The following is a 23,795-nucleotide window of genomic DNA, read 5'->3' as shown; positions in this document are numbered from 1 at the left end:
CCACAGTATAAGTTTTGGAGTCAACCAGAATGAACTGTTTATTGAAACACAGGCACAAAGAGATATACACTGTGGGACAACCCCCCCTCCCCCTTAGCAGCCAATCCACATACACATATACATCCCATAATAAGTTGATCTTAAGGCAGATAGAAACAATCGAACAATGGGATACAGGTACTTAAGAATAACAAACCCCACCCCACCTCACTATCTAGCAAGGGTCTATGAGACACTCCTGCAATATTCTAGCAATCTGAAAAGTCAAACTGTTCATCTTCATATATTTCCTGAGGGACACTGTTCAGAAATATTATTGTCCCAAGTGAAAGAGCCCCGCACTCCCCCAACACAAACCACACATATAGAACCCAGGATAGTTGGGGTAACACCAAAGGCTGAGTCCAGTGTGGTTGTACAGTGAGTCTGATTAGTGTAGACCCAACTGGGGTTCTTGGTCACCCTGTGCCCCTAATAGACACAGGGTGACTTACACATAAGAGGAGTCGGGGAAGCTGGGCAAGTAGTCTCCCAATCAACCTAAAGTAATCTGGGTTCCACAAGCGCCCCCAACCAAAGTGACTCAGGTCACAGTCACTATTCTCAGAGTCACCATGGATAACCTGGAATTCACCCCGACGCAATACCTACTACTTTACAACCCACGCTTACCGACGAGATACCACAAATCGCTGGCAATGTACATGGTCAATGCAGCTAAGGCATGCACACCAAAAAGATGGAATTCCCTTTGTCCACCTTCACTAAGGGAGTGGTTCACACGAATTGACAAAATTGCGGAAATGGAGGAACTGATACATATAGCCAAAGACTCCATTAACAAATATAACTCCATCTGGTCATGTTGGAATAACTTTCGCGCCACGGACACATACAAAAACACTAGGAAATCCTTTTACACCCTACGCGCTTAACACCACCGTATGAAACAACATTGTATTATATCTTGACCTAACTTACCCCCTTGCAAAGACAAATCTTTACTACCCCAAATTTCCACACATAACCCCTCACAACCTCTTAAATTTAGCCACTTGCCGCCCGTCATATAGCAAAATGACGGCGGCAAAGTGGTTGCTCTATCCTGACTGGGCATCATATGACGTCCAGCAGGATAGACCACTCTGCGCAACCCTGGGGGGGGGGGGGGGGGGTGCGCTGAGCGGCAATCGGTGGTGCAGTATGTCACTCTGACTCATCGCATCTCCCATTCCGGTAAAGAGCCTATGATGTAGGCTCTTTACTATGTGACCAGCTGTGTCCAATCACAGCTGGTCACATAGTAAATAGGAAGTGCCGTTGATCGGCTCTTCAGCTCACGCCTGGCAGGCGTAAGTAGAGGAGAGCCGAACGGAGGCTCTCCTAACAGGGGGGTGTCTGTGCTGGTAATCAGAACATTGATTACCAGTGCAGACCATTGGGGGGTGCAACTAGAGCCACCAGGGATTGCCCACCCATAGCCACCAGGGATTGCCCACCCATGCCACCAGGGATGCCCACCTATGCCACCAAGGATGCCAATCAGAGCTCTAATAGGCTTCAGAAAAGGTTGGGCCCATCCATTTGTGTAACAATAGTGAATGAATATTCACTGTTGTCACATGGATCCTCCTCCTGGCCAATCAGGAAGCGGGTCCGAGACCCATTTCCCGATTGGCCGAAAGGCGAACCCATGCCATTGGCCAAGGAGGAGGAGGAGGGAGGAGATGCAGGGGAAGCCCAACCCACGGAGGAGACTGGGGGGAAGCCGCTGCCGCCTCTGCCTACCCTTCACATGTTGGTCCAGGGTGAGTGAGCGAGCGACCGGGGGGGGAGGTGTGGTGTGCGGGCTGGTGTGGTCCAGGGGGGAGGGGGTATGGTGTGCGGGCTGGTGTGATCCGTCTGCCCCCCCCCCCCCGTATACACGTCGAAACGCCCAACAAGCATGCAGTTAAAAAAACGCTCAAAGCTTCACGCCCAGAAAGGTTCATGGGCTACATTGGCACGTTTGCCATCCTTACGGCAGTCCGTTGAAATTAATAGGCTGCCGTAGGCTTGTGGTGTCAAAATGTGCCCAAAAATGGGAGCAAAAACGCATGTTCACGAAATGCTTGGTGTGAATGAGCCCCGTACACACAGTCAGCCACCCATCACATTTATTTCTCATTGACCTAGGCTCTAGCTGGGAGGAAGCCACCATAGACTGATTAAATTCACATCGACTGACCCACAGACTGTTCCTTCTCCGCCGTAACTATTACAAGGGTTAATGCCGCCGGCGGCGAAAACATCTCAGGACAAAAGACGCAAACAATTACCATATTTAGAGTGAGCTCATATGCTGAATTTTACTCTTAAGATCTACATCTAGGAGACGTTGCTTGATGGTAGCCGGAAGGCCTGAACATCCACTTATTCTTATCGGTCAGCAAACTCTTTTCTCGTTAGATCGCGGCATCTCTCGCGGCTCGGCTCTGATCTTCTTTCTCGCTCTCCCGCGATTTCTCAGATGTTTCCCTCACTCAGACACGTGCTGCGGGAAAATGAGATCTTTGGAAGGTAATTGAATGTGACGGGCAGAGGGAACTGAGTCAGCTGCTTGTGTTCATCAAGACTAATTGAGAACATTGCTGAAGACTTGCAAATCGCGACGTGTAATGGAGAAGAGGGGGCGGCGGTGCGGGCGAATACATTTCAGTTTCTGCCGCAGGATTCAGACTTACGTGGCCCCCATTCTGCACCTACCGGTCTTAAAGGGTTCTGGTTGGTGAAATATGACGTCCTTGTTGGAAAAAGTGTTGGGGTCCATCCAAATCTGGTCGGTTGCGTTGTGTTAACACCCACCCGTAATGTTGTGCGCTAATGTGTGTAGCACTGTCCCTCTCGGAAGCTACTAGAATGAAACATGCCCTCCTAGCCTTCATGGCTAACTTTTGGTCCAGTTAGGCTTCTATCCTCCCGTATCTTTTGACCTCTGCTACAGGCCAGTGTAGGTTCTGTAGGCCCAGATGGGCTTCTATCTTTCCTTATCTTATAACCTCTACCACAGGCCAGTGTAGGTTCTGTAGGCCCAGATAGGCTTCTATCTTTCCGTATCTTATAACCTCTGCTACAGGCCAGTGTAGGCTCTGTAGGCCCAGATGGGCTTCTATCTTTCCGTATCTTATAACCTCTTCTACAGGCCAGTGTAGGCTCTGTAGGCCCAGATGGGCTTCTATCTTTCCTTATCTTATAATCTCTACCACAGGCGAGTGTAGGTTCTGTAGGTCCAGATGGGCTTCTATCTTTCTATATCTTATAACCTCTGCTACAGGCCAGTGTAGGCTCTGTAGGCCCAGATGGGCTTCTATCTTTCCGTATCTTATAACCTCTTCTACAGGCCAGTGTAGGCTCTGTAGGCCCAGATGGGCTTCTATCTTTCCTTATCTTATAACCTCTGCCACAGGCGAGTGTAGGTTCTGTAGGCCCAGATGGGCTTCTATATTTCCGTATCGTATAGCCTCTGCTACAGGCCAGTGTAGGTTCTGTAGGCCCAGATGGCCTTCTATCTTTCCGTATCTTATAACCTCTGCCACAGGCCAGTGTAAGTTCTGTAGGCCCATATGGGCTTCTGTCTTTCCGTATCTTATAACCTCTGCTACAGGCCAGTGTAGGTTCTGTATGCCCAGATGGCCTTCTATCTTTCCGTATCTTATAACCTCTGCCACAGGCCAGTATAAGTTCTGTAGGCCCAGATGGGCTTCTGTCTTCCCGGATGTTGTGACCTGTGCCACAGGCCAGCTGTAAACCACTTTATGAACTCTGCTACATGCCAGTGTAGGTTCTGTATATCCAGATGGCCTTCTATCTTTCCATATCTTATAACCTCTGCCACAGGCCAGTGTAAGTTCTGTAGGCCCAGATGGGCTTCTATCTTTCCGTATCTTTTAACCTCTGCTACAGGCCAGTGTAGGCTCTGTATGCCCAGATGGGCTTCTATCTTCCCGTATCTTAAAACCTGTTCCACAGGCCAGTTGTAGAGCACTTTATGAACTCTACCACAAGCCAGTATAGGTTCTGTAGGCCCAGATAGGCTTCTATCTTCCTGTATTTTATGACCTCTGCCACATGCCAGTGTAGGTTCTGTATGTCCAGATGGGCTTCTATCTTCTCATATCTTATGACCTGTTCCACAGGCTAGTTGTAGAGCACTTTATGACCTCTGCCACATGCCAGTGTAGGTTCTGTAGACCGAGATGGCCTTCTATCTTCCTGTATCTTATGACCTTTGCCACAGTCCAGTGTAGGTTCTATAGGCCCAGTTGGGCTTCTATCTTCCCGTATTTTATGACTTCTGCCACAGGCTAGGTTAGGACTCTTCTGGCCTCTGACACAGATAGTTTATGACATTTAGAGCTATGACGGACATCTAGAACAAAACAACCTTTCTTGTCTCAGTCTTCCTCCTCCAGGCAAAGAGTTGAGGAGGCAAAGACTGGACCTCTCTGGAGTTCATCAGAGCTCCCTTATATCAGAGCCACCCATTATATTAATGTACTCATCAGAGCCCCTATTTCATCAGTGTCCCCATCAGAGTTCCTTATTTCATCAGTGTCCCCATCAGAGTTCCTTATTTCATCAGTGTCCCCATCAGAGTTCCTTATTTTATCAGTGTCCCCATCAGAGACCTTACATAAGGTTTCCCCATCAAAGTTTCCATTATATCAGTGTCTCCATTAGAGTCCCATCTTACACCAGTTGGTGGAGTGCAGGGGGAGAAGCGGAGACTGCGCACATCAGCTGCAGGATGGGTAAAATCTTACAGTGTGCCGAAAATGACTTTCATGATGTGGTGTGGAGACCCCTGCCTTAGGTGATCTGTGAAGGGTTTCAGTCCAATAAATGTAAAAAACAAGAGTTCTGTCTCTGCAGCATTATATCCATTCTGTATATCCGTTCATTCTCTGCAGCATTGTATCCAGCCTGTATGTCAGTTCCCTATCTGAAAATTTTTATCCATTCTGTATGTCAGCTCCCTCTCTGCAACATTGTATCCATTCTGTATATCAGTTCCCTCTCTGCAACATTGTATCCATTCTGTATATCAGTTCACTCTCTGTAACATTGTATCCATTCTGTATATCAGTTCACTCTCTGCAACATTGTATCCATTCTGTATATCAGTTCACTCTCTGCAACATTGTATCCATTCTGTATATCAGTTCACTCTCTGCACCATTGTATCCATTCTGTATATCAGTTCACTCTCTGCAACATTGTATCCATTCTGTATATCAGTTCCCTCTCTGCAACATTATATCCATTCTGTATTTCAGTTCACTCTCTGCAACATTGTATCCATTCTGTATATCAGTTCCCTCTCTGTAACATTTTATACATTCTATATATCAGTTCCCTCTGCAACATTGTATCCATTCTGTAGATCAGTTCCCTCTCTGCAACATTGTATCCATTCTGTATATCAGTTTCCTCTCTGCAACATTGTATATATTCTGTATATCAGTTCACTCTCTGCAACATTGTATCCATTCTGTATATCAGTTCCCTCTCTGCAACATTGTATCCATTCTGTAGATCAGTTCCCTCTCTGCAACATTGTATCCATTCTGTATGTCAGTTAACTCTCTGCAACATTGTATCCATTCTGTATATCAGTTCCCTCTGCAACATTGTATCCATTCTGTATATCAGTTCACTCTCTGCAACATTGTATCCATTCTGTTTATCAGTTCCCTCTCTGTAACATTTTATACATTCTATATATCAGTTCCCTCTGCAACATTGTATCCATTCTGTAGATCAGTTCACTCTCTGCAACATTGTATATATTCTGTATATCAGTTCACTCTCTGCAACATTGTATCCATTCTGTATATCAGTTCCCTCTCTGCAACATTGTATCCATTCTGTAGATCAGTTCCCTCTCTGCAACATTGTATCCATTCTGTATATCAGTTCCCTCTCTGCAACATTGTATACATTCTGTATATCAGTTCACTCTCTGCAACATTGTATATATTCTGTATATCAGTTCACTCTCTGCAACATTGTATCCATTCTGTATATCAGTTCACTCTCTGCAACATTGTATCCATTCTGTATATCAGTTCACTCTCTGTAACATTGTATCCATTCTGTATGTCAGTTAACTCTCTGCAACATTGTATCCATTCTGTTTATCAGTTCCCTCTCTGTAACATTTTATACATTCTATATATCAGTTCCCTCTGCAACATTGTATCCATTCTGTAGATCAGTTCCCTCTCTGCAACATTGTATCCATTCTGTATATCAGTTTCCTCTCTGCAACATTGTATATATTCTGTATATCAGTTCACTCTCTGCAACATTGTATCCATTCTGTATATCAGTTCCCTCTCTGCAACATTGTATCCATTCTGTAGATCAGTTCCCTCTCTGCAACATTGTATACATTCTGTATATCAGTTCACTCTCTGCAACATTGTATATATTCTGTATATCAGTTCACTCTCTGCAACATTGTATATATTCTGTATATCAGTTCACTCTCTGCAACATTGTATCCATTCTGTATATCAGTTCACTCTCTGCAACATTGTATCCATTCTGTATATCAGTTCACTCTCTGCAACATTGTATCCATTCTGTATATCAGTTCACTCTCTGTAACATTGTATCCATTCTGTATATCAGTTCCCTCTGCAACATTGTATCCATTCTGTATATCAGTTCACTCTCTGTAACATTGTATCCATTCTGTATGTCAGTTCCCTCTCTGCAGTAGCAGATTGATTACACTTATTTACTATGATTGTCATTTCCACCTAGTGGCCATAATGTGATATTTCTCTGAATCGCTCTTTCTTCTTATAAATGACGAACATTCGACCTACAGAGAAAACATTCGTTTTGCCCCTAGTCACACAAAACAAATGCAAATAGACAAATAGCTCCTTCTATTATTGCCTCTCCCAGTCGAATGTCATTAGCGTATAGTGTTATCCTATTTCCGCTTCTGGTCGAATGTTCTTCAGCCTATTTTTCTCTTTGGCTCTAATGTTAGGGAATGTTAGAGAATGTTACATTCACCCTGCAAAAGGGCAACAAGGCATGTTACAAACCTCACAGGTATTATTCTTCTTATACTATTCTTGATATTCTTGATTTGGATCTCGCTGAATATGGAGTCATTACGGTGGGGGAGGGGGTGGAGTGGGAAGCTCTTCCCTTTTCGGCGTCCTGTCCTGGTGGATTACACTTTGGCGCCGAGAAGCAAATATTGAATGTGCCGGGGAGCTGTAATGAAATAAACAGAGGATGTGTTGGTGTCTGTGCGCCAGGGAGGAGAGGACAAATATTATACGGATATAAATGATGCGTTTAGTCTGGAAGACCTCAGAGTGTCACCACTCATCCCTCCCCGGAAAGACGCTTTGTCCGCGAATAATCCGCTATGGAGGTGTGATCCCGTCAAAATCAAAGATGAAGGGTCAGGACAGGCAAGACTGCACTGTCCACCCAAACCAAGCCAGTGATCGTTACCATGTATGGAGTGAGCGGAACGATCAATGGTGATCATGATCTGGATCGTTACCATGTATGGAGTGATCGGAGCGATCAATGGTGATCATGATCTGGATCATTACCATGTAAGGAGTGATCGGAGCGATCAATGGTGATCATGATCTGGATCGTTACCATGTATGGAGTGATCAGAGCGATCAATGGTGATCATGATCTGGATCATTACCATGTAAGGAGTGATCGGAGCGATCAATGGTGATCATGATCTGGATCGTTACCATGTATGGAGTGATCAGAGTGATCAATGGTGATCATGAGATCGTTACCATGTATGGAGTGATCGGAGTGATCAATGGTGATCATGATCTGGATCATTACCATGTATGGAGTGATCGGAGCGATCAATGGTGATCATGATCTGGATCGTTACCATGTATGGAGTGATCAGAGCAATCAATGGTGATCATGATCTGGATCGTTACCATGTATGGAGTGATCAGAGTGATCAATGGTGATCATGAGATCGTTACCATGTATGGAGTGATCGGAGTGATCAATGGTGATCATGATCTGGATCATTACCATGTATGGAGTGATCGGAGCGATCAATGGTGATCATGATCTGGATCGTTACCATGTATGGAGTGATCGGAGCAATCAATGGTGATCATGATCTGGATCGTTACCATGTATGGAGTGATCGGAGCGATCAATGGTGATCATGATCTGGATCGTTACCATGTATGGAGTGATCGGAGCGATCAATGGTGATCATGATCTGGATCGTTACCATGTATGGAGTGATCGGAGCGATCAATGGTGATCATGATCTGGATCATTACCATGTAAGGAGTGATCGGAGCGATCAATGGTGATCATGATCTGGATCGTTACCATGTATGGAGTGATCGGAGCGATCAGTGGTGATCATGATCTGGATCATTACCATGTAAGGAGTGATCGGAGCGATCAATGGTGATCATGATCTGGATCGTTACCATGTATGGAGTGATCGGAGCGATCAATGGTGATCATGATCTGGATCGTTACCATGTATGGAGTGATCGGAGCGATCACTCTATATGGGAGTTTATTTGTGTCCCAACCCATGTTGAAGCATTCATGTAGCATGGGGGGTTCCCAACCACCAAATATAAATCCAGCAGGGATGGTGGGAACCCCTCATAGTGGGCACAGCAGGTGTACAGACCTGGGAACTCAGCACAGGGATGGTGGGAACCCCTCATAGTGGGCACAGCAGGTGTACAGACCTGGGAACTCAGCACAGGGATGGTGGGAACCCCTCATAGTGGGCACAGCAGGTGTACAGACGCCAGGAACTAGTATAGGGATGGTGGGAACTCCTCATAATGGGCACAGCAGGTGTACAGACCCGGGAACTCAGCACAAGGATGGTGGGAACCCCTCATAATGGGCACAGCAGGTGTACAGACCCGGGAACTCAGCACAGGGATGGTGGGAACCCCTCATAATGGGCACAGCAGGTGTACAGACCTGGGAACTCAGTATAGGGATGGTGGGAACCCCTCATAGTGGGCACAGCAGGTGTACAGATCCGGGAACTCAGTATAGGGATGGTGGGAACCCCTCATAATGGGCACAGCAGGTGTACAGACCTGGGAACTCAGTATAGGGATGGTGGGAACCCCTCATAGTGGGCACAGCAGGTGTACAGATCCGGGAACTCAGTATAGGGATGGTGGGAACCCCTCATAATGGGCACAGCAGGTGTACAGATCCGGGAACTCAGTATAGGGATGGTGGGAACCCCTCATAATGGACACAGCAGGTGTACAGACCTAGGAACTCAAGGAACTCAGCACAGGGATGGTGGGAACCCCTCATAATGGGCACAGCAGGTGTACAGACCTAGGAACTCAAGGAACTCAGCACAGGCATTGTGGAACCCCTCATATAGATATAGAATAGAAAGCTCCATCACGTGACCCCACCTATGAAATAATGATGACTCTGACGGTAAAGTGATCGCCGTCGTTTGGCATCGCCCGGGGAAATGCACTCCGTCATGACGGGCTGGAAGTTGCTGAGATTACCAAATTTCCTAATGTAAGAATGCCCATCGGAGGTTGGCAGGTGAAGTGTCTGCTGGGCTCAGGACCTCAGTAATACATTCCTCCCCCGGGAGCCAATTCACAAATAAAGGATTTCCTCTCTCTGAAAATCGATCAATGAGAATTGTGATTAAAGGAAACATCATTGAATTTCTGCTGGGCGCTGCACATCATAATCCGGGTGCTTCCGGGTGCGTCCAACCTAGCCCCCCCCCCCCCCCCCCACAGCCCTCCATAACAGATCGCATACACCTGGAAAGGCTCCCATCTGCAAATATATAAAATAAGATCCAATTGTAGGTTTTCCCATCAGTGTTTCCATTGGATTGAATATTTAATCGCTTGAAAAGCTGAGCGCCAGCTATAGACTTTATAATCTGCAACTTCAGGGTGGGTCAGGCCCCTCCCACTGCCCATTGTGCCTGCCTATTCCTCCCACTGCGCCTGCCTGCCCCTCCCACTGCCCACTGTGCCTGCCTGCCCCTCCCACTGCCCATTGTGCCTGCCTGCCCCTCCCAGTGCCCACTGTGCCTGCCTGCCCCTCCCACTGCCCACTGTGCCTGCCTGCTCCTCCCACTGTGCCTGCCTGCTCCTCCCACTGTGCCTGCCTGCCCCTCCCACTGCCCATTGTGCCTGCCTGCCCCTCCCACTGCCCATTGTGCCTGCCTGCCCCTCCCAGTGCCCACTGTGCCTGCCTGCCCCTCCCACTGCCCACTGTGCCTGCCTGCTCCTCCCACTGTGCCTGCCTGCTCCTCCCACTGTGCCTGCCTGCCCCTCCCACTGACCACTGTGCCTGCTTATCTCTCCCACTGCCCATTGTGCCTGCCTGCTCCTCCCACTGTGCCTGCCTGCTCCTCCCACTGTGCCTGCCTGCCCCTCCCACTGACCACTGTGCCTGCTGGTCCCTCCCAGTGCCCACTGTGCCTGCCTGTCCCTCCCACTGACCACTGTGCCTGCTGGTCCCTCCCAGTGCCCACTGTGCCTGCCTGCCCCTCCCACTGACCACTGTGCCTGCTGGTCCCTCCCAGTGCCCACTGTGCCTGCCTGTCCCTCCCACTGCCCACTGTGCCTGCCTGCCCCTCCCACTGCCCACTGTGCCTGCCTGCTCCTCCCACTGTGCCTGCCTGCTCCTCCCACTGTGCCTGCCTGCCCCTCCCACTGACCACTGTGCCTGCTTATCTCTCCCACTGCCCATTGTGCCTGCCTGCTCCTCCCACTGTGCCTGCCTGCTCCTCCCACTGTGCCTGCCTGCCCCTCCCACTGACCACTGTGCCTGCTGGTCCCTCCCAGTGCCCACTGTGCCTGCCTGTCCCTCCCACTGCCCACTGTGCCTGCCTGTCCCTCCCAGTGCCCACTGTGCCTGCAATGTACAGTGATCAGACTGTACATTGTAACTTTGTAGAAGGAGGAGGAGGCATTTCCTCAGTCCCCCCCCCCCCAGTGATCAGACTGTACATTGTAACTTTGTAGAAGGAGGAGGAGGCATTTCCTCAGTCCCCCCCCCCCCAGTGATCAGACTGTACATTGTAACTTTGTAGCAAGTTGGCTGATCTGTGTCACTGTTAAGATCCCTGAACAAAGATGGTACCGTCCTTCTGGAGAGAAAATAAAATGAAGGCATTGTGGGGGGGTGAACATACAGGAGGTAGGATATAATGGGTCCCCTGCACCCTGGGACAGGCTGGCGAGGATTGAGGCTGTCCCCATGGAGCGGTGCATGCTGGGAAGTCCTGATTGCAGCCCATGGAACGTTCCTTCTCTGCTGATTTCATTAGAATATGCAAAACGATAATTAAGTGAGAACGCAACGCCGTCTATAAATAGGCCAGCTAAGAGTCCCAGTCATTGGAGGAGGCCTGGTCTGAGCGGGGCAATAGTCTGCAGAATGGGACATGGACAACGCAATGTGCTGCAGTCATAGGATAATCTGCAGAATATATAAATATGGATCTATCAGGAGGGGGATGGGAGGGAGCAATGTTCTGCAGATATCTAGAGGGATCAGTGATGGAATAATCTGCAGAATATATCAATATGGATCTATCAGGAGGGGAATGGGATGGAGCAATGGTCTGCAGATCTGTAGAGAGGTCATTGATGAGATAATCTGCAGTATATATCAATATGGATCTATCAGGAGGGGGAGGGGATGGGAACTGACATACCAACACTACCAAAGCCCTGATAAAGTGAAGCCCCGATCCTCCGAAACGCGTTGGTCACACATTAATAAAGTGATCATTGCTCTCCAACCAGCTCACCTAACTTATAATATTTAGGAGGGGGTATGGACGGAGCAATGTTCTGCAGAGAGGCCAGTGAAGGAATAATCTGCAGACTATTGTGTCTGCCATAGTGTAGGACAGAGCAATGTCCGGAGATTTCTCCTCTGATCAGATAATCCTCCACATTGATTATAATACATGGGAAGGATTGTTGTGTGAGTGGGAGGAGCCCGGCATACAGAAAGATCCTTCCACGTATCGATTCCTTCATATTACGCTAATTAGCATTTGGTAGCGGCAGAAATAAAACACACCACACATATAATTACCGACACTTACTGCTAATTCACACTTCTAATGGTGATAATTAAAAAAGATAAAAGGCTTTTCTATCGGCGGGCGATGCAGGGATGGAAATATAAAGATTGTATCTGATTATGGGATGAGTTATATAGCGCGCCGTTCGTTCTACCGCTTCAGTGTAATAGTTGTAGAAAGGAAATTGTGTGACTGTATGCTAAACAAATGTGCAGAGGTTAGGAAAGTTGTCTTGCAGTCAGTGCTGTATTTTGGCCTAGGCCAACAAGGCCCAGGCCTAGGGCAGCACTTTGCAGGGGGGCAGCAAAAAAGCCACCCCCCTCCACCTGAGACTCTATTGGCCACTGGTTGCTAGAACCGCCTCTCTCACCCCCTCTCTCCCACCCCCCTCTCTCTCTCTCTTTCTCTCTCACTCACCCCCTCTCTCTTCCCCCTCTCTCACCCCTCTTCTCTCTCTCTCCCTCCCTCTCTCTCACCCCCTCTCTCTTTCTCTATCAATCTCCTCTCTCTCATCCCCCCACTCTCTCTCTCTCTCATCCCCCCCTCTCTCTCTCTCACCCCCCTCTCTCTCATCCCCCCTCTCTCTTTCTCTATCAATCTCCTCTCTCTCTTTCTCTCTCACTCACCCCCCTCTCTCTTCCCCCTCTCTCACCCCTCTTCTCTCTCTCCCTCCCTCTCTCTCACCCCCTCTCTCTTTCTCTATCAATCTCCTCTCTCTCATCCCCCCTCTCTCTCATCCCCCCACTCTCTCTCTCTCTCTCTCATCCCCCCTCTCTCTCTCTCTCACCCCCCCCTCTCTCACCCCCCTCTCTTTCTCTCCCTCATCCCCCTCTCTCTCATCCCCCCTCTCTCTCTCTCTTTGATTCCCCCCTCTCTCTTTCATCCCCCCTCAATCTTTCACCCCCCTCTCTTTCATCCCCCCTCTCTTTCATCCCCCCTCTCTCTCTCCTTCCCTCCCTCACCCACCCCATTTCTTTCTCCCTCCCTCCCTCACCCACCCCCTCTCTCGCTCTCTCATCCCCCCTCCCTCTCTCTCCCTCACCCACCCCTCTCTCTCCCTCACCCACCCCTCTCTCTCTCTCTCGCCCCCTCTCACCCCCCCCCCCATGAGATCTCAGGGGTTCATAATGGGACTTGTAGTCCTTCAGTTTTGGATGGAGTCACATCCATTAAAAAAGGAGTGGGGAAAATGTACATGGGGGGGGGGGGGGGCGCCCAATTTTAGTCTTGCCTAGGGCAGCACAAAACCAAACAACACCACTGCTTGCAGTGGGTCGTAAAAAGACTTTGTATGGTCTCCTTGGTTGGTGAGAGCTCTCTCTGTGTATGGTCTCCTCGGTTGGTGAGAGCTCTCTCTGTGTATGGTCTCCTCGGTTGGTGAGAGCTCTCTCTGTGTATGCTCTCCTCGGTTGGTGTGAGCTCTCTCTCTGTATGATCTGCTCGGTTGGTGTGGGCTCTCTCTCTGTATGATCTGCTCGGTTGGTGTGGGCTCTCTCTCTGTATGATCTGCTCGGTTGGTGTGGGCTCTCTCTGTGTATGGTCTCCTCGGTTGGTGAGAGCTCTCTCGGTGTATGGTCTCCTCGGTTGGTGTAGGCTCTCTCTGTGTATGGTCTCCTCGGTTGGTGAGAGCTCTCTCTGTGTATGGTCTCCTCGGTTGGTGAGAACTCTCTCTGTGTATGGTCTCCTCGGTTGGTGAGAGCTCTCTCTGTGTATGGTCTCCTCGGTTGGTGAGAGCTCTCTCTGTGTATGGTCTCCTCGGTTGGTGAGAGCTCTCTCTGTGTATGGTCTCCTCGGTTGGTGTGGGCTCTCTCTGTGTATGCTCTCCTCGGTTGGTGAGAGCTCTCTCTCGGTGTATGCTCTCCTCGGTTGGTGAGAGCTCTCTCTGTGTATGCTCTCCTCGGTTGGTGAGAGCTCTCTCTGTGTATGGTCTCCTCGGTTGGTGAGAGCTCTCTCTATGTATGGTCTCCTCGCTTGGTGTGGGCTCTCTCTGTGTATGCTCTCCTCGGTTGGTGAGAGCTCTCTCTCGGTGTATGCTCTCCTCGGTTGGTGTGGGCTCTCTCTGTGTATGGTCTCCTCGGTTGGTGAGAGCTCTCTCTCTGTATGGTCTCCTCGGTTGGTGAGAGCTCTCTCTGTGTATGGTCTCATCGGTTGGTGAGAACTCTCTCTATGTATGGTCTCCTCGGTTGGTGTGAGCTCTCTCTGTATGGTCTCCTCGGTTGGTGAGAGCTCTCTCTGTGTATGGTCTCCTCGGTTGGTGAGAGCTCTCTCTGTGTATGGTCTCCTCGGTTGGTGAGAGCTCTCTCTGTGTATGGTCTCCTCGGTTGGTGAGAGCTCTCAGTGTATGGTCTCCTCGGTTGGTGAGAGCTCTCTCTGTGTATAGTCTCCTCGGTTGGTGAGAGCTCTCTCTGTGTATGGTCTCCTCGGTTGGTGAGAGCTCTCTCTGTGTATAGTCTCCTCGGTTGGTGAGAGCTCTCTCTGTGTATAGTCTCCTCGGTTGGTGAGAGCTCTCTCTGTGTATAGTCTCCTCGGTTGGTGAGAGCTCTCTCTGTGTATGGTCTCCTCGGTTGGTGAGAGCTCTCTCGGTGTATGGTCTCCTCGGTTGGTGAGAGCTCTCGGTGTATGGTCTCCTCGGTTGGTGAGAGCTCTCTCTGTGTATGGTCTCCTCGGTTGGTGAGAGCTCTCTCTGTGTATGGTCTCCTCGGTTGGCGAGAGCTCTCTCGGTGTATGGTCTCCTCGGTTGGTGAGAGCTCTCTCTGTGTATGGTCTCCTCGGTTGGTGAGAGCTCTCTCTGTGTATAGTCTCCTCAGTTGGTGTGGGCTCTCTCTGTGTATGGTCTCCTCGGTTGGTGAGAGCTCTCTCTGTGTATGGTCTCCTCGGTTGGTGTGAGCTCTCTCTGTGTATGGTCTCCTCGGTTGGTGTGGGCTCTCTCTGTGTATGGTCTCCTCGGTTGGTGTGGGCTCTCTCTGTGTATGGTCTCCTCGGTTGGTGAGAGCTCTCTCGGTGTATGGTCTCCTCGGTTGGTGAGAGCTCTCTCAGTGTATGGTCTGCTCGGTTGGTGAGAGCTCTCTCGGTGTATGGTCTTCTCGGTTGGTGAGAGCTCTCTCTGTGTATGGTTGGTCTCCTCGGTTGGTGAGAGCTCTCTCTGTGTATGGTCTGCTCGGTTGGTGAGAGCTCTCTCTGTGTATGGTCTCCTCGGTTGGTGAGAGCTCTCTCGGTGTATGCTCTCCTCGGTTGGTGAGCGCTCTCTCTGTGTATGGTCTCCTCGGTTGGTGAGAGCTCTCTCTGTGTATGCTCTCCTCGGTTGGTGAGAGCTCTCTCGGTGTATGGTCTCCTCGGTTGGTGAGAGCTCTCTCGGTGTATGGTCTCCTCGGTTGGTGAGAGCTCTCTCTGTGTATGGTCTCCTCGGTTGGTGAGAGCTCTCTCGGTGTATGGTCTCCTCGGTTGGTGAGAGCTCTCTCAGTGTATGGTCTGCTCGGTTGGTGAGAGCTCTCTCGGTGTATGGTCTTCTCGGTTGGTGAGAGCTCTCTCTGTGTATGGTTGGTCTCCTCGGTTGGTGAGAGCTCTCTCTGTGTATGGTCTGCTCGGTTGGTGAGAGCTCTCTCTGTGTATGGTCTCCTCGGTTGGTGAGAGCTCTCTCGGTGTATGCTCTCCTCGGTTGGTGAGCGCTCTCTCTGTGTATGGTCTCCTCGGTTGGTGAGAGCTCTCTCTGTGTATGCTCTCCTCGGTTGGTGAGAGCTCTCTCGGTGTATGGTCTCCTCGGTTGGTGAGAGCTCTCTCTGTGTATGGTCTCCTCGGTTGGTGAGAGCTCTCTCGGTGTATGGTCTCCTCGGTTGGTGAGAGCTCTCTCGGTGTATGGTCTCCTCGGTTGGTGAGAGCTCTCTCGGTGTATGGTCTCCTCGGTTGGTGAGAGCTCTCTCGGTGTATGCTCTCCTCGGTCTCCACGCCATCCAAAATTAAAAAGCAAATGTTGTCTTTTCTACACACTGATGATATAATTTATAGAATCCAATGAATATATCATAAAAAATAAGCCAATAAATAAATAGATAATAGATTGCTGGTACATGCAGTATTCCCCTGTGATCGAAGGTTAATTATCACCCCACAGAACACCTCCTCAGCCGCCTGGCACCTCTCAGATATTCTAGGATTGCTTCTCACACGCTGAAATCTACGTGAAGACAGGAGAGGATGAGACTTGCCCGCTGTCTGTGCAGCCACCGTCTTATTATATTATGCAGTATGTGGTTGGTCCAATCTATATTGTTAACCCCCTCCTCCACTATCGACATGCTAATTATTTTTAAATCGAACTTAGAACTTATTTTTAGATCCGGTGATGTCTTCACTGGGTCTCTGTGTTCTTCTACGCAATGGAGGCAGATCATGGCCGGTGGGAGGGTGCTGTACACTCTGCTACAATACTCCTCTTAAAAGACCTGATGCAAAGCGTGGGCTGGCTCTTGGGAGGAGTTATGCAAATATAAAAAAAAGAAGCTTTGATGGGTGGATGAGAGAAGTCCTGACACCCTATATATAGTACAATGTATCAAAGTAGATAGGGATCCAAGTGATACTCTTAGGCTCCATTCACATATAGGCGTCTCAGATTGTCACGATTCTGCCCGCGATCCCAAATCATTGCAAATTGTGGGACGCCCATGCGATTCCCGTGACTTGCAATGGCACCCCAAAAGCGGAGCGATTTTGCCGCGTTTGTTGCTTGAAGAATCCATTTATATATATATATATATATGTGTGTAGACATATGTATACATGTGTGTGTGTGTGTGTGTGTGTGTGTATGTATATATATATATATATATATATATATATATATATATATATATATGTATATACAGTGCCTTGCGAAAGTATTCGGCCCCCTTGAACTTTGCGACCTTTTGCCACATTTCAGGCTTCAAACATAAAGATATAAAACTGTAATTTTTTGTGAAGAATCAACAACAAGTGGGACACAATCATGAAGTGGAACGAAATTTATTGGATATTTCAAACTTTTTTAACAAATAAAAAACTGAAAAATTGGGCGTGCAAAATTATTCAGCCCCCTTAAGTTAATACTTTGTAGCGCCACCTTTTGCTGCGATTACAGCTGTAAGTCCCTTGGGGTATGTCTCTATCAGTTTTGCACATCGAGAGACTGAAATGTTTGCCCATTCCTCCTTGCAAAACAGCTCGAGCTCAGTGAGGTTGGATGGAGAGCGTTTGTGAACAGCAGTTTTCCGTTCTTTCCACAGATTCTCCATTGGATTCAGGTCTGGACTTTGACTTGGCCATTCTAACACCTGGGTATGTTTATTTGTGAACCATTCCATTGTAGATTTTGCTTTATGTTTTGGATCATTGTCTTGTTGGAAGACAAATCTTCGTCCCAGTCTCAGGTCTTTTGCAGACTCCATCAGGTTTTCTTCCAGAATGGTCCTGTATTTGGCTCCATCCATCTTCCCATCAATTTTAACCATCTTCCCTGTCCCTGCTGAAGAAAAGCAGGCCCAAACCATGATGCTGCCACCACCATGTATGACAGTGGGGGATGGTGTGTTCAGGGTGATGAGCTGTGTTGCTTTTACACCAAACATAACGTTTTGCATTGTTGCCAAAAAGTTTGATTTTGGTTTCATCTGAGCAGAGCACCTTCTTCCACATGTTTGGTGTCTCCCAGGTGGCTTGTGGCAAACTTTAAACGACACTTTTTATGGATATCTTTAAGAAATGGCTTTCTTCTTGCCACTCTTCCATAAAGGTCAGATTTGTGCAGTATACGACTGATTGTTGTCCTATGGACAGAGTCTCCCACCTCAGCTGTAGATCTCTGCAGTTCATCCAGAGTGATCATGGGCCTCTTGGCTGCATCTCTGATCAGTCTTCTCCTTGTATGAGCTGAAAGTTTAGAGGGACGGCCAGGTCTTCGTAGATTGGCAGTGGTCTGATACTCCTTCCATTTCAATATTATCGCTTGCACAGTGCTCCTTGGGATGTTTAAAGCTTGGGAAATCTTTTTGTATCCAAATCCGGCTTTAAACTTCTCCACAACAGTATCTCGGACCTGCCTGGTGTGTTCCTTGTTCTTCATGATGCTCTCTGCGCTTTAAACGAACCTCTGAGACTATCACAGTGCAGGTGCATTTATACGGAGACTTGATTACACACAGGTGGATTCTATTTATCATCATTAGTCATTTAGGTCAACATTGGATCATTCAGAGATCCTCACTGAACTTCTGGAGAGAGTTTGCTGCACTGAAAGTAAAGGGGCTGAATAATTTTGCACGCCCAATTTTTCAGTTTTTTATTTGTTAACAAAGTTTGAAATGTCCAATAAATTTCGTTCCACTTCATGATTGTGTCCCACTTGTTGTTGATTCTTCACAAAAAATTACAGTTTTACATCTTTATGTTTGAAGCCTGAAATGTGGCAAAAGGTCGCAAAGTTCAAGGGGGCCGAATACTTTCGCAAGGCACTGTTTATATATATATATATATATATATATATATATATATATATATATATATATATATATATATACATACATACACATACATACACAGAAGTGGGCTGCACTGGTGGAGGTGACTAATTCCCGCCTGGCCAGAAGGTTTGATCTGGAAGGAACATATGCTGCAGGCAGATTGTCCGGATGGTCTTGTGTACACGCGGTGCTGAGAACACAGGTGGAGCGTCTTCGGAGCGGAGGACCCGCTGATGTTCAGTGTTTGTCCTCCATGGCTCATTGCGCGATCAAACTGCGAATGTGAAACGCTTAAAAATGACCTCAACGCGCCACACCGACCCCTGGTCTATTCTTAGTGATGCCTATGGAGATCTAAGAACATTCATATAGGGGGGTTGTATGCATCAAAATTCTATTTTACCTTCTGTGTGCCGCAATTATAATGTGTGAAGACAACATTTTTATTGTTTATTTTATGAGAGATACAAAGTAACATTGTTTATAAACATTGATCAGACCGGAGATAGAGAGATACAAAGTAACATTGTTTATAAACATTGATCAGACGGGAGATAGAGAGATACAAAGTAACATTGTTTATAAACATTGATCAGACAGGAGATAAAGAGATACAAAGTAACATTGTTTATAAACATTGATCAGATGGGAGATAGAGAGATACAAAGTAACATTGTTTATAAACATTGATCAGATAGGAGATAGAGAGATACAAAGTAACATTGTTTATAAACATTGATCAGATAGGAGATAGAGAGATACAAAGTAACATGGAGATGGAGATTCCCCTTGCAGTAATTATATCCCCACAATCCTCTTGCACCCGGACTGACCAGATTTAAAGCCTCATGTAAATACTGCTATCCATGGAATGCTTCCCACTTTTCTATGGTAATACTTAGATTGTCGCGATGGTCCGTCTCACAATGCTAGTCTGGGGTCAGCCGACTCGTCGAACACAACGCACTCCCCGATTGGCTGAAATCTTAGCAGCTATTAGAGGAGAAATCGAGTGATTGCATTGAGCCAATGTGGGCTCCCTCTTGTGGCTAATCAATGAATCTCTGTATTTAAATAAATAATACAAATTAGGAAGAACAAACCTGAAGAAAACACGAATGTCTCATAGAAAATATTTTTAAACACCGCAATAAAAAAAAGTTTAAATATGCATTTAATAATTGATATTCTTTTTTGTTTAAATGCTTCCTGAGAGAAAGAGAGAAATGTGTTTACCAATCAAAGAAATATAATTTAAATAATTAAAAACATTAGAATATTTTTTGCACTGTATTTACTTTTTTCCCCTCTATATTACTGGTAAGTTACCAAAACTGTGTATGTGTGTTCTACAGAGACTGATGTGACTGTGGGGGGACATTAGAGTGTAAGCTCCTCTGGTACAGAGACTGATGTGATTGTGGGGGGGGGGGGCATTAGAGTGTAAGCTCCTCTGGTACAGAGACTGATGTGATTGTGGGGGGGGGGGGGGGCATTAGAGTGTAAGCTCCTCTGGTACAGAGACTGATGTGATTGGCTCAGTGATCTCTGTACAGCACTGCGGTATATGTCAGAGCTATATACATGTATAATAATAGTATGTGACTGCGGTGGGGCATTAGAGTGTAAGCTCCTCTGGTACAGAGACTGATGTGATTGTGGGGAGGGGACATTAGAGTGTAAGCTCCTCTGGTACAGAGACTGATGTGACTGTGGGGGAGGGGACATTAGAGTGTAAGCTCCTCTGGTACAGAGACTGATGTGACTGTGGAGGGAGGGGACATTACAGTGTAAGCTCCTCTGGTACAGAGACTGATGTGAATTTGGGAGGACATTAAAGTGTAAGCTCCTCTGGTACAGAGACTGATATGACTGTGGGGGAGGGGACATTAGAGTGTAAGCTCCTCTGGTGCAGAGATTGATGTGACTGTGGGGGGACATTAGAGTGTAAGCTCCTCTGGTACAGAGACTGATGTGACTGTGGGGGAGGGGACATTAGAGTGTAAGCTCCTCTGGTACAGAGACTGATGTGACTGTGGGGGAGGGGACATTAGAGTGTAAGCTCCTCTGGTACAGAGACTTATGTGACTGTGGGGGAGGGGACATTAGAGTGTAAGCTCCTCTGGTACAGAGACTGATGTGATTGGCTCAGTGATCTCTGTACAGCACTGTGGTATATGTCAGAGCTATATACATGTATAATAATAATAATAGTGTGTGAGTGTGGGGGAGGGGACATTAGAGTGTAAGCTCCTCTGGTACAGAGACTCATGTGACTGTGGGGGAGGAGACATTAGAGTGTAAGCTCCTCTGGTACAGAGACTCATGTGACTGTGGGGGAGGAGACATTAGAGTGTAAGCTCCTCTGGTACAGAGACTGATGTGATTGGCTCAGTGATCTCTGTACAGCACTGCGGTATATGTCAGAGCTATATAAATGTATAATAATAATAGTGTGTGACTGTGGGGGAGGGGACATTAGAGTGTAAGCTCCTCTGGTACAGAGACTGATATGATTTTGGGGGGAGGGGACATTAGAGTGTAAGCTCCTCTGATATAGAGCTATATAAATGTATAATAATAGTGTGTGATTGTGGGGGAGGGGACATTAGAGTGTAAGCTCCTCTGGTACAGAGACTGATATGATTTTGGGGGGAGGGGACATTAGAGTGTAAGCTCCTCTGATATAGAGCTATATAAATGTATAATAATAGTGTGTGATTGTGGGGGAGGGGACATTAGAGTGTAAGCTTCTCTGGTACAGAGATATATAAATGTATAATAATAGTAAGTGACTGTGGGGGAGGGGCCATTAGAGTGTAAGCTCCTCTGGTATAGAGATATATAAATGTATAATAATAGTAAGTGACTATGGGGGAGGGGACATTAGAGTGTAAGGTCCTCTGGTACAGAGATATATAAATGTATAATAATAGTGTGTGACTGTGGGGGAGGGGACATTAGAGTGTAAGCTCCTCTGGTACAGAGACTGATGTGACTGTGGGGGAGGGGACATTAGAATGTAAGCTCCTCTGGTACAGAGACTCATGTGACTGTGGGGGAGGAGACATTAGAGTGTAAGCTCCTCTGGTACAGAGACTCATGTGACTGTGGGGGAGGAGACATTACAGTGTAAGCTCCTCTGGTACAGAGACTCATGTGACTGTGGGGGAGGAGAAATTAGAATGTAAGCTCCTCTGGTAGAGTGTAAGCTCCTCTGGTACAGAGATTGATGTGATTGGCTCAGTGATCTCTGTACAGCACTGCGGTATATGTCAGAGCTATATACATGTATAATAATAATAGTGTGTGACTGTGGAGGAGGGGACATTAGAGTGTAAGCTCCTCTGGTACAGAGACTGATGTGACTTTGGGGGGAAGGGACATTAGAGTGTAAGCTCCTCTGGTACAGAGACTGATGTGACTTTGGGGGGAGGGGACATTAGAGTGTAAGCTCCTCTGGTACAGAGACTGATGTGACTTTGGAGGGAGGGGACATTAGAGTGTAAGCTCCTCTGATACAGAGCTATATAAATGTATAATAATAGTGTGTGATTGTGGGGGAGGGGCCATTAGAGTGTAAGCTCCTCTGGTATAGAGATATATAAATGTATAATAATAGTAAGTGACTGTGGGGGAGGGGCCATTAGAGTGTAAGCTCCTCTGGTACAGAGATATATAAATGTATAATAATAGTGTGTGACTGTGGGGGAGGGGACATTAGAGTGAAAGCTCCTCTGGTACAGAGACTGATGTGACTGTGGGGGAGGCGACATTAGAGTGTAAGCTCCTCCTATAAATGTATAATAATAATAGTGTGTGACGGGGACGGGGACGGGGGGGGGGGGGGGGGGCATTAGAGTGTAAGCTACTTTGGTGCAGAGACTGATGTCACATTTATGAATCAAAGTTTGTCCCTACTGAACCGGCTGAAATTTATTTTATCTATGGGCAGCTTTAGGCACACTGACAGTAATAAAAACCTTCCAGAGGTTTTAACCTTTCCCCGTATTGGCGAGTAAAAGTATGTTGTATTTGGATTGCTCTCTGTCTTTATTGCAGAGAATTGTTATCACTTCCTGTCTATTGAACACCTGCACAGGAAGTGTCTAGAAGTTTCCCCACTGGGGACACAGCCAGAAATAAAAGTCCAAAAGAGGTTTTAACAATCTCCCGCTCGACCCAATTATGAGATCAAAATTTTGTCTGGAGGTGGTCTGCAATCTGAAATGAATCTGAAAATACAAAACTTAAAGCAAATAATACTAAACATTATCTAAAAGAAGGGGAAAAAAAATCCCCCCGGTATTAACATGCTAGCAGCATCTCACTGAGGATGCAATCTGCCACAGTCCCAGCAGCAGAGGCTCCGGGGTGGAAATAATCATTACACTTCAGGGAATAGCATTTAAGAAAAAAGAAACATTTCCTTTATGTGAGATTTGTTAAAGGAAATCAATAAGCTGTCAGGATTTGGTTCCCCATTAGGGATGGAAATCTAAAAAGCCGCAGCCCCTCATTATAGGCTATCCTGCCCCGGCCGGTATTGACCGCCTACCGCGCGCCTGCGCCACTCCATTCTCTCTCTCACTTTCTCTTCAATTCAAATAAGCTTTATTGGCAGAACCAAATCCATTTTAGCAAATAAGGAGTTATGGGTGGGATGGGGGAAGGAATACATTTTAGATTATAATTAGGGAAATTCTCCACTCTCTCCTTCTCTCTGTCTCTCACTCATTTCTCTCCCTATCATCTCTTCCCTCTGTCTCATTTTATCTTTCTTTTCTCTCTCTCTTTCCCTCTTTCTCTCTCCCTCTGCCTCCTCTCTCATTCTCTCCCTCTCCTCCCCCTCCCTCTCATTCTCCCTCTCTCTCTCTCATTCTCTCTCCCTCTCTCTCCCCTCTCCCTCTCCTCCCCCTCCCTCTCATTCTCCCCCTCCCTCTCTCATTCTCTCTCTTCTCTCTCATTCTTACTCCTCTCTTATTCTTCCTCTCTCCTCTCTCTCTCATTATCTGTCCCTCTCTCCTCTATCCCTCTCTCTTCTCACTTTTCTCTCTCTCTCTCATTCTCTCTCCCTCTTTCTCTCCTCTCTCTCTCACCCCCCTCCCTCTGCTCCCCCTCCATCTCTCATTCTCTCCCTCTCCTCCCCTCCCTCTCAT

General features: G+C 47.3%; 1 protein-coding gene across 2 annotated transcripts in view; it reads left to right on the top strand.

The window, feature by feature from the left end:
• LOC309546344 (beta-arrestin-1) overlaps nucleotides 1-23,795 on the top strand; it is a 302,331-nt gene that overhangs the window by 75,187 nt on the left and 203,349 nt on the right. The window lies entirely within an intron of this gene.

This window comes from Pelophylax lessonae (genome assembly GCF_965119305.1).
Source record: "Pelophylax lessonae genome assembly, chromosome: 2".
NCBI classification, from domain to species: Eukaryota; Metazoa; Chordata; class Amphibia; order Anura; family Ranidae; genus Pelophylax; species Pelophylax lessonae.
Note: the sequence above shows the minus strand (reverse complement) of the source record. Positions and strands in the feature narration are given on the sequence as shown.